The sequence below is a fragment of the Hyla sarda genome, chromosome 11, assembly GCF_029499605.1.
Source record: "Hyla sarda isolate aHylSar1 chromosome 11, aHylSar1.hap1, whole genome shotgun sequence".
NCBI classification, from domain to species: domain Eukaryota; kingdom Metazoa; phylum Chordata; class Amphibia; order Anura; family Hylidae; genus Hyla; species Hyla sarda.
The window spans coordinates 8,991,175-9,002,276 of NC_079199.1; the positions used below are offsets into that span (position 1 = coordinate 8,991,175).

At 43.8% G+C, this 11,102-nt stretch overlaps 1 protein-coding gene across 2 annotated transcripts in view; it reads right to left on the reverse strand.

The window, feature by feature from the left end:
• FRMD6 (FERM domain containing 6) overlaps positions 1-10,280 on the reverse strand; it is a 72,334-nt gene extending 62,054 nt beyond the window's left edge. Inside the window, exon 1 of one of the 2 annotated variants that reach the window (XM_056545173.1) lies at positions 10,214-10,280. The gene's annotated coding sequence lies outside the window, so the exon portion shown is untranslated. Of the gene's footprint in view, positions 1-7,020; positions 7,196-10,213 lie in introns of those variants that run through there. The other variant, XM_056545172.1, reaches the window with a different exon arrangement.
• Between the last annotated feature and the right edge of the window lie 822 nt (positions 10,281-11,102).

Genomic DNA, 11,102 nt, shown 5'->3' on the forward strand with positions numbered 1-11,102 from the left:
TATAAAGGTATGTAGTCAGGTATGTAGTCAGGGCACCGAAGGTACTTAAATAGTCCCTATATCATGTGACCAATAGCAGCATCGATCAATAGTACAAGCGAATACAAATATAAAACTTAATATATCTTATTAGACCAACATGTTTCTTTTCCTGTTATGAAGCTTCTTCCCTCTCTTGTGAGACTGTATTCCACTCTGAAAATCAGCTCAACTTTGTCCTGTGTCTGCAAGACAAATACAAGTCTCCGCCCACCAGCTCTGAGAGAACTGAAAATTATAGATGAAGCTTACAGAGCATAAATCTGTTGGAAAATACAAGTTGTACAAGTTATATAATGGCCAGAAATAGTGCAGCGCCTCGTGTACACACAGGGCGGAGCATCCTTTAAAGTCACCAAATACTACAGGTAAGTACTACACGTTTACTACAGGTAAGTACTACACGTTTACTACAGGTAAGTACTACACATTTACTACAGGTAAGTACTACACGTTTACTACAGGTAATGTACACTGTACTCTGTAATGATGGTGAAATCACATTTTTTGGGGGTTTGCCACAAGTCCTCTCAGAATTTCAGCAAAAGAGGAAGAAACGTGGAAACCCCAGAACCTCACGACACCGGCTGCTGCTCCATTACAGACTCTGGTGGAGACACAATCCCAGATCTGACACTTTGTAATAATTCACATCCCGGGATATTGACTTTAGATTGTTCAGCAAAGTGAAGGAACAACGAACACGAAAAACTGGTAATACCACCAAGTAGTGTGTACTGTGGGCGCACACTGCATACTACACACAGAGCACACACTGCATACTACACACAGAGCACACACTGCATACTACACACAGAGCACAGGGCACACACTGCATACTACACACAGAGCACACACTGCATACTACACACAGAGCACACACTGCATACTACACACAGGGCACACACTGCATACTACACACAGGGCACACACTGCATACTACACACAGAGCACACACTGCATACTACACACAGGGCACACACTGCATACTACACACAGGGCACACACTGCATACTACACAGTGCACACACTGCATACTACACACAGAGCACACACTGCATACTACACACAGAGCACACACTGCATACTACACACAGAGCACAGGGCACACACTGCATACTACACACAGAGCACACACTGCATACTACACACAGAGCACACACTGCATACTACACACAGAGCACACACTGCATACTACACACAGAGCACAGTACTGTGGGCGCACACTGCATACTACACACAGAGCACACACTGCATACTACACACAGGGCACACACTGCATACTACACACAGGGCACACACTGCATACTACACAGTGCACACACTGCATACTACACACAGAGCACACACTGCATACTACACACAGAGCACACACTGCATACTACACACAGAGCACACACTGCATACTACACACAGAGCACACACTGCATACTACACACAGAGCACACACTGCATACTACACACAGAGCACACACTGGATACTACACACAGAGCACAGTACTGTGGGCGCACACTGCATACTACACACAGAGCACAGGGCACACACTGGACACTACACACAGAGCACAGTACTGTGGGCGCACACTGCATACTACACACAGAGCACAGGGCACACACTGCATACTACACACAGAGCACAGGGCACACACTGGACACTACACACAGAGCACACACTGCATACTACACACAGAGCACACACTGCATACTACACACAGAGCACAGGGCACACACTGCATACTACACACAGAGCACAGTACTGTGGGCGCACACTGCATACTACACACAGAGCACAGGGCACACACTGGACACTACACACAGAGCACAGTACTGTGGGCGCACACTGCATACTACACACAGAGCACAGGGCACACACTGCATACTACACACAGAGCACAGGGCACACACTGGACACTACACACAGAGCACACACTGCATACTACACACAGAGCACAGGGCACACACTGGACACTACACACAGAGCACAGTACTGTGGGCGCACACTGCATACTACACACAGAGCACAGGGCACACACTGGACACTACACACAGAGCACAGGGCACACACTGGATACTACACACAGAGCACACACTGCATACTACACACAGAGCACAGGGCACACACTGCATACTACACACAGAGCACACACTGCATACTACACAGAGAGCACAGGGCACACACTGCATACTACACACAGAGCACAGTACTGTGGGCGCACACTGCATACTACACACAGAGCACACACTGCATACTACACAGAGAGCACAGGGCACACACTGGATACTACACACAGGGCACACACTGCATACTACACTCAGAGCACAGTACTGTGGGCGCACACTCCATACTACACACAGAGCACACACTGCATACTACACACAGAGCACACACTGCATACTACACAGAGAGCACAGGGCACACACTGGATACTACACACAGAGCACAGTACTGTGGGCGCACACTGCATACTACACACAGAGCACACACTGCATACTACACAGAGAGCACAGGGCACACACTGGATACTACACACAGGGCACACACTGCATACTACACTCAGAGCACAGTACTGTGGGCGCACACTCCATACTACACACAGAGCACACACTGCATACTACACAGAGAGCACAGGGCACACACTGGATACTACACACAGAGCACAGTACTGTGGGCGCACACTGCATACTACACACAGAGCACACACTGCATACTACACAGAGAGCACAGGGCACACACTGCATACTACACACAGAGCACAGGGCACACACTGCATACTACACACAGAGCACAGTACTGTGGGCGCACACTGCATACTACACACAGAGCACAGGGCACACACTGGACACTACACACAGAGCACAGTACTGTGGGCGCACACTGCATACTACACACAGAGCACAGGGCACACACTGCATACTACACACAGAGCACAGGGCACACACTGGACACTACACACAGAGCACACACTGCATACTACACACAGAGCACAGGGCACACACTGGACACTACACACAGAGCACACACTGGACACTACACACAGAGCACAGTACTGTGGGCACACACTGCAAACTACACACAGAGCACAGTACTGTGGGCGCACACTGGATACTACACACAGAGCACAGGGCACACACTGGATACTACACACAGAGCACAAGGCACACACTGCAAACTACACACAGAGCACAGGGCACACACTGCATACTACACACAGAGCACAGGTAGTGTTGCTCGCGAATATTCGCAATTCGAATTTTATTCGCGAATATCGCATATTCGCGAATTCGCGAATATTCGCGAATATAGCGCTATATATTCGTAATTACGAATATTCGTTTTTTTGTTTTTTTTTCACAGTACACATCACAGTGATCATCCCTCTCTTCTTCCAGCTTATGTGGTGTAAGAAGGCTGTAATACTACTGTGTGAGACCGGCATGCGAATTTTCGCATATACGAAAATTTGTATAAGCTATTTTTCGCATATGCGAATTTTAACATATGCTAATTTTTGTACATGCGAATTTTCGCTCATGTTAATTTTCGCACACGCGAATATTCGTATATGCGAAAATAAAACGAGATTATTACGACTATGCGAATATGACGAATATTCGTCCATATATTCGCGAATATTCGCGAATTCGAATATGGCCTATGCCGCTCAACACTAAGCACAGGGCACACACTGCATACTACACACAGAGCACAGGGCACACACTGCATACTACACACAGAGCACAGGGCACACACTGCATACTACACACAGAGCACAGTACTATGGGCACACACTGCATACTACACACAGAGAACAGTACTGTGGGCGCACACTGCATACTACACACAGAGCACAGTACTATGGGCACACACTGGATACTACACACAGAGAACAGTACTGTGGGCACACACTGGATACTACACACAGAGAACAGTACTGTGGGCGCACACTGCATACTACACACAGAGCACAGTACTATGGGCACACACTGGATACTACACACAGAGAACAGTACTGTGGGCACACACTGGATACTACACACAGAGAACAGTACTGTGGGCACACACTGGATACTACACACAGAGAACAGTACTGTGGGCGCACACTGGATACTACACACAGAGAACAGTACTATGGGCACACACTGCATACTACACACAGAGAACAGTACTGTGGGCGCACACTGCATACTACACACAGAGAACAGTACTGTGGGCACACACTGGATACTACACACAGAGAACAGTACTGTGGGCGCACACTGGATACTACACACAGAGAACAGTACTGTGGGCACACACTGGATACTACACACAGAGAACAGTACTGTGGGCACACACTGGATACTACACACAGAGAACAGTACTGTGGGCACACACTGGATACTACACACAGAGAACAGTACTGTGGGCACACACTGGATACTACACACAGAGAACAGTACTGTGGGCGCACACTGGATACTACACACAGAGAACAGTACTGTGGGCGCACACTGGATACTACACACAGAGAACAGTACTATGGGCACACACTGCATACTACACACAGAGCACACACTGGATACTACACACAGAGCACACACTGCATACTACACACAGAGCACAGTACTGTGGGCGCACACTGCATACTACACACAGAGAACAGTACTGTGGGCGCACACTGGATACTACACACAGAGAACAGTACTATGGGCACACACTGGATACTACACACAGAGAACAGTACTGTGGGCACACACTGGATACTACACACAGAGAACAGTACTGTGGGCGCACACTGGATACTACACACAGAGAACAGTACTGTGGGCGCACACTGGATACTACACACAGAGAACAGTACTGTGGGCGCACACTGGATACTACACACAGAGAACAGTACTATGGGCACACACTGCATACTACACACAGAGCACACACTGGATACTACACACAGAGCACACACTGCATACTACACACAGAGCACAGTACTGTGGGCGCACACTGCATACTACACACAGAGCACAGTACTGTGGGCGCACACTGCATACTACACACAGAGCACAGGGCACACACTGCATACTACACACAGAGCACAGTACTGTGGGCGCACACTGTATACTACACACAGAGCACACACTGGACACTACACACAGAGCATATTACACACAGAGCACAGGGCACACACTGGACACTACACACAGAGCACACACTGGACACTACACACAGAGCACAGTACTGTGGGCACAGACTGGACACTACACACAGAGCACAGTACTGTGGGCACACACTGCATACTACACATAGAGCACAGTGCTATGGGCACACACCAGGCACTGCACACAGAGCACAGTCCTTTGGAAAATGGAGGAAATCCAGGTACTGCATATCCAGAACTTACACAATGTCACAATACAAAGAGCATAAAACATGGTCATCCGACCAATATCACAGGGACACACAGAATATCCTGCACACATTGCCTGGATGTATGTTAGAAATCTAGGGTATAGATGATGCAGTGGAGACAAGTTAGTCACTGGCACAACTCATCATGATATCACAAGTGACCATATTGGCTCAAAGAGTGAAACGACAGATCCAGCTCTGCTACATGTGCATCTCTAACAGCTCTGCTACATGTGCATCTCTAACAGCTCTGCTACATGTGCATCTCTAACAGCTCTGCTACATGTGCATCTCTAACAGCTCTGCTACATGTGCATCTCTAACAGCTCTGCTACATGTGCATCTCTAACAGCTCTGCTACATGTGCATCTCGAACAGCTCTGCTACATGTGCATCTCGAACAGCTCTGCTACATGTGCATCTCGAACAGCTCTGCTACATGTGCATCTCTAACAGCTCTGCTACATGTGCATCTCTAACACTGACACAATATAAGCATTTAAAGGTTTAATTACTGGAATACATGAGTAAGAACATAACTGATGTATCACAGGGGCGCACAGACTAATGCACTATGCTGCACCGCTCTGTAATATGGTGGAAATCCAGATGGTTTCTTACTTCACCCAGTAACAGGCTACAGCATCGTAATCCAGACGTTTTAACACTGAGTTTGTCATTTGGCACAGACCACTGTAATATCACAATGTCCTGTCCCTGAGCTTACATAGGACTGCAGGTTATATGACAGAGTTGTATGACAGATCCAGCTCTGCTACATCTGTTTGTTCATGATCTAACAGCATTACAGATAGTGAAGGTAATGGCAACAACCACCTTGTAGCATGCTGGAAAACCTGGACTAGTCCACGGCAGTGGTCTCCAAACTGTGGACTACCAGATGTTGCAAAACTACAACCCCCAGCATGCCCAGACAGCCAACATATTGCAAAACTACAACCCCCAGCATGCCCAGACAGCCAACGTATTGCAAAACTATAACCCCCAGCATGCCCGGACAGCCAACGTATTGCAAAACTACAACACCCAACATGCCCGGACAGTTCACGTGTTGCAAAACTACAACTCCCAGCACGCCCAGACAACCAATATGTCCTAAAACTCCAACCTCCAGGATGCTCGGACTGCCAATGTGTCAAAAAACTACAACCTCCGTCGTGCCCAGAGAGCCAACATGTTGAAAAACTACAACCCCCCAGCATGCCCAGACAGTGTGATGCAAAACTACAACTCCCAGCATGCCCAGACAGCCGACGTGTTGCAAAACTACAACTCCCAGCATGCCCAGACAGCCGACATGTTGCAAAACTACAACTCCCAGCATGCCCAGACAGCCACTGTATTTCAAAACTACAACCCCCAGCATGCCCGGACAGTCGTTGGCTGTCCGGGCATGCTGGGAGTTGTAGTTTTGCAACATCTGGGAGGTCCGCAGTGTGGAAATCACTGGTCTATGGAGTTCAATGACAGACCCAGCTCTGCTACATCTATATATCCAGCACTCATGTAGCCTAGACTAATACACACAACACTCCGCCTGCTACAGTACAAACAAGAGATGCTCATTCACTTACTTTAATCCTGGCTACAAGCTGAAGCGGCTGCATGTCCAATCCCTGGGATAATCCTCAGTACAGCCGGCAGAGGTTTTACACCAAAAACATGGAAAAATTTGCAGGAAAAATTTTTTATTTTTAAAAAAAAGTTCAGCTGAGTGGTGTAGTGTGAGCCAGTCCCTGTGCCTCCCAGATCTGCTGCCTAAACCAGTGTGAGCCCTTCCCCAGATCCTAGTGGAGCCCCCTCCTCCTCCTCCTCCTCCTCCTCCTCTCCCACATCATCCCCTCCCAGCACTCAGCCTTGCTCTGGAATGAAAGCATTGCTGACTATTTTTATTTTTTTTTCGAACTCCCTCTTTTTTTTTTTTTTTGTACTTGCTTTATTGTAACGAAACACCGAACAGTTAAAAAGAAAAAAAAAATTTACAAAATAAAAATCGCAACTTTTACATTTCGAAAGATAACAATGTATCGACGAAAAACATCTCGGAAACAACAATACAGTCACTAAGACTGATATCAAACTAGAATAGTAGTAACAATTATAATAATAATAAAAATTATTATAATTATTATTATGATACTACTACTACTAATAATAATAATAATAAATTAATAATAATCATAAAAAGAATAGAATAGAATTTTATAAAAACATGTGTTAGGTTTTTAAAGGACGTGTATATTTATTTATTTACAACAATTATGTGTAATTGTCCCAATGTATGCTTTTTGTTTTTAAACAAATTATTTTCTTTCTCTAAATAAACTTTATAAATAGTAAAACTGGGATCAGAATATAGAGTAGTTATACACCTCCCCTCCAACTGTCTGTATACTGCTGCTATCTCTATTGGATCAGTATATGTAATAGTTATACACCTACCCTCCAGCTGTCTTTATACTGCTGCTCTCTCTATTGGATCAGTATATATATATAATAGTTATACACCTCCCCTCCAGCTCTATCTGTATACTGCTGCTCTCTCTATGGGATCAGGATACATAATAGTTAGACACCTCCCCTCCAGCTCTCTGTATACTCCTGCTGCTATCTCTAGGGGATCAGAATACATAATAGTTATACACCTCCCCTTCAGCTCTATCTATATACTGCGGCTATCTCTATTGAATTTGGATATATAGTAGTTATACACCTCCCCTCCCAGCTCTATCTGTATATTGCTGCTACTATCTCTATGGGATCAGGATATATAGTAGTTATACACCTTCCCTCCAGCTCTCTGTATACTCCTGCTGCTATCTCTAGGGGATCAGAATACATAATAGTTATACACCTCCCCTTCAGCTCTGTCTGTATACTGCTGCTATCTCTATGGGATCAGGATATATAGTAGTTATACACCTCCCCTCCAGCTCTATCTGTATACTGCTGCTATCTCTATTGAATTAGTATATATAGTACTTATACACCTCCCCTCCCAGCTCTATCTGTATACTGCTGCTATCTGTCTGGGATCAGGATATATAGTAGGTATACACCTTCCCTCCAGCTCTCTGTATACTGCTGCTGCTATCTCTACAAAAGTAAGGCAGTTGTAGTGGTTATACTTCTCCCCTCCAGACAGTTTTTTTTTTTTTTGCAGTGATTTTCCCAAAATTGCAGTAAAAATTTACAGAATTTGCATAAATTGTCTTTTTAGAAAATGTTAGAAAATTGCAGCAGAAACAAAGCCAAAACGCTGTGAAAACATGTCAAAAAATGCACTACAAATGCATCAAAGCCTGAACACTTGTGACTATAGGTCAATTCACTTTCTCTAAAATATACACTTTGAATAAGAAACGGCATCAAAACTGCACATAATGTGAACTGACACCAACTCACTTAGGAGTCTCAGCAGTTTCGGCTTCTGGTTGCTGGACTCTGTCCAGGTGATTTGGGCTAATCAGGTGAATTGTAGTAATAAGACTTTACCCTCTCTCTCTGCAAAACCAGAGGATTCATGAGAAATGTAGGCAGCATGAGGAAATCATTTCAGTGATCCGACTGAAATCAGTATGGTTGAAAACCCCATGCCTGCCACATCAGCTAAAACAGGTAAGCACAAGGTGAACAGGAAATCCTCTACATTATTCTCTAATAATAGCCGGTGCTGCATTATATAAGCAAAAAAAAAGAAATCAGTAGTTTTGCAGGTAAACCCAGTATAGTCTCATCACCGTGCACAAAAACTGCATCGAAAAACTGAATGACAAATTTGGGGGTACTCCGCCCCTAAACATCTTATCCTCTATCCAAGGGATAGGGGATAAGATGTCTGATTGTAGGGGTCCACAATCAGTCACTGTGGGCGATCTCCGGGTGGCCGTGGTTGTGACGTCATGCCACGCCCCCTCCATTCATGTCTATGGGAGGGGGCGTGGCGGAGTCACGCCCCCTCCCATAGACATGAATGGAGGGGGCGTGGCATGGCGTCACAACCACGGCCACTCAAAGCCAGCTTGGAGATCGTGGGGGTCCCAGCAGCCGGATGGGGGAGCAAAGGTTGTCGAGTTGCCCATAGCAACCAGATTGCTTTCATTTTTGAAAAGGCCTCTGAAAATGAAAGAAGCGATCTGATTGGTTGCTATGGGCAACTCAGCAACTTTTCCTCTACACAGGTTTTGATAAATCCCCCCCAATAAATAAATATATATATATATATATATATATATATATATATATATTTGTCAGGTTCAGCTCTACGTCTCGTTGCTGTGACAGAAGATTTCAGCTGTGACTCTTTGACAACCGGACGCGTCCCCCCTACCCCCCCCCCCCCCCCCGCCCCTGACAGAAATATTTGGGTAATTCCATACATGCCTGTAATTCTTCTGGGCTCCATGGGGGATGTGACCCTCAGTGGAGGAGCTGATGCCACCCCTAAGTAATCAACATTGGAATTGGTCATGGGGGGCGTGGGGGGGGGGGGGTTAGGCCTATAGGCCCCCAGCTTTCTTTGTAGGGGGGCAGAATAGTCCCACACATCATGTGATCAGGGGTCGGTGCCTGGAATTCCTGGGCAAATTACAACATGAATGAACGTCAAGTACACGGCTGGCGCTTTGCCTCCTAAAGGGCTAATAACGACTGCAGTCTGGCTACTAAATCCAATATCTGGGAGCCTGAGAAAGTAAATTAAAATTTTGGGGCTGTCATTTGACTTTCTTAAAAAAAAAAAAAAAGTTGTTGGGGACGGAAGCTCACCTCTATATCAGGCAACCAAAATATCTGTGCGACTTGTCTGCTGCAACTTGTTGTCATACGATTTTGTTATGGTTGTGATGGAGCTGAAAAAAAAAAAAATAAGAATTTTGATAATAATACTAAGAATAATACTACTAATAATAATAATATAATAAAAATAATAATGCTACTACTACTTCCAATATTATTATTAATAATATAATACTAATAATAATAATAATAATAATAATATTATAATAAAAATACTACTAATAATAATAATACTATCATACAAATAATACTAATAATATTAATAATATAATAAAAATAATACTAATAATAATATAATAATGCTGCTACTACTACTACTTCTAATAATAATAATAATATCATACAAATAATAATAATAATATTATTATAATACATATAATAATGCTACTATTACTACTACTACTACTACTACTAATACTAATAATAATAATGCTACTACTACTACTACTAATAATAATAATAATACTAATACTAATAATAATAATGCTACTACTACTACTACTACTACTAATAATAATACTAGTAATGCTACTACTACTACTAATAATAATAATAATAATAATGCTACTACTAATAATAATGATAATAATATAATAAAAATAATAATACTACTACTAATAATAATAATATTGATAATATAATACAAATAATAATAAATAAAATAATAATATAATATAAAAAAAAGAAATTGCTAAATTCAAGAGAAATAAGAAATATGTAGCGGTCACAGGCGAATACTGCAAAGTCACAGAGTTGCATGAAAATTTGTATAATTTTTCCTTTCTTTGCACAGTTTTTCAGGTGGCGGTCTAATAATTGTGCACCCAACAGCATAAATTACGTGGATTTTTAAAAGGAT